The following is a 1,660-nucleotide window of genomic DNA, read 5'->3' on the forward strand; positions in this document are numbered from 1 at the left end:
CAATGTGTGATTTGGTTCTTAGGAAATATGGATGTAAAGGGATATACACGATTGTCAAACAGATATGTGAAGGCTGTATAACATGTAAGAAGATAAACAAGAAGGTACAAAGGAAACAGGTCCCAGGTGGGAGAGACCCTGGGCTAAAACTATTCCAGAGCATATAGGTGGATTACTCTGAATTGCCCCGGGTAGGAAGGATAAAATACATGTTGGTTACAGTAGACCATTTATTCGGTTGGGTGGAAGCATACCCCCTGGCCGCAGCCACAGTAGGTAGGACAGTGATGCGTATAGACTCAGCCCAAGGAAACCACTTCACCTCTAAGGTGCTCTAGGGAATAATGCAAATTTTGGAAATCTCCTGGGATTTTCACACACCCTGGCATCCTCCGTCTTCAGGGAGTGTCGAGTGGATGAACCAAACTCTTAAAAGATAGTTGTCCAAATTGGTATGAGAGACCAATCAGGACTCAGTCTGTTGACAGGTAAGCTACTTAGTGTTCTTGTTTTGGAGACTAAGTGTAGAGTTATGGCAGCGCAGGCAGTGGAATGTTCCTCCTGCAGGATGTTTGAGGTACCCGGGTGACCACCGATGCTCCTGCCGACTTCATCTGCAGGAAATGCAGCCAGCTCCAGCTCCTCACAGACTGCGTTAGGGAACTAGAGCTGGAGTTGGATGAACTGAGAATTATTCGAGAGGCTGAGAGGGTGATAGATAGAAGCTACAGGGACATAGTTACGCCAGAGAACAGAGGTAGCTGGGTAACAGTTAGAGGTGGGAAGGGGAGGAAGCAGGCAGTGCAGGGATCCCCTGTGGTCGTTCCCCTCAACAATAAGTATACCACTTTGGATACTGTTGGGAGGGACGGCCTAGCAGGGGTAAGTTGCAGTGACCGGGTCTCTGGTACAAGGTCTGGCTCTGAGGCTCAGAAGGGAAAGGGGGAGACGAGAAGAGCGCTAGTTATAGGAGACTCTATAGTTAGAGGGACAGACAGGCGGTTCTGTGGACATGGGCGAGACTCTCATTTGGTTTGTTGCCTCCCGGGTGCCAGGATCCGAGACGTCTCGGACTGTGTCTTCAGAATCCTTAAGGGGGAGGGTGAGCTGCCAGAAGTCGTGGTGCACATTGGCACCAACAACAAAGGTAGGAAGACGGGTGGGGAGGTCATTCAGGAGCTCAGGGAGTTAGGCTGGAAGCTAAAAGCTAGGACGGACAGAGTCATCATCTCTGGGTTGTTGCCGGTGCCACGTGACAGTGAGGCAAGGAATAGGGGGAGAGTGCAGTTGAACACATGGCTGCAAGGATGGTGTAGGAGGGAGGGCTTCACGTATTTGGACAATTGGACTGCATTCTGGGGAAGGTGGGACCTGTACAAGCAGGGCAGGTTGCACCTGAACCAGAAGGGCACCAATATCCTGGGAGGTAGGTTTGCTAGCACTCTTCGGGGGGTTTAAACTAATTTGGCAGGGGGTATGGGATCCGGACTTGTAGTCCAGCAAGTAGGCGAGCTGTTTGTCAGGATGTCCAAGAATGTAGGGAGGCTGTGGAGAAGGTAGCACCGACAGGGAATACTTGCGGACACAGAGATGGGTTCAAGTGCGTATACTTCAACGCAAGGAGTATCAGAAATAAGGTCGGTGAACTTAAGGCGTGGAT

Source organism: Chiloscyllium plagiosum, chromosome 26 (assembly GCF_004010195.1).
Source record: "Chiloscyllium plagiosum isolate BGI_BamShark_2017 chromosome 26, ASM401019v2, whole genome shotgun sequence".
Lineage (NCBI taxonomy): Eukaryota > Metazoa > Chordata > Chondrichthyes > Orectolobiformes > Hemiscylliidae > Chiloscyllium > Chiloscyllium plagiosum.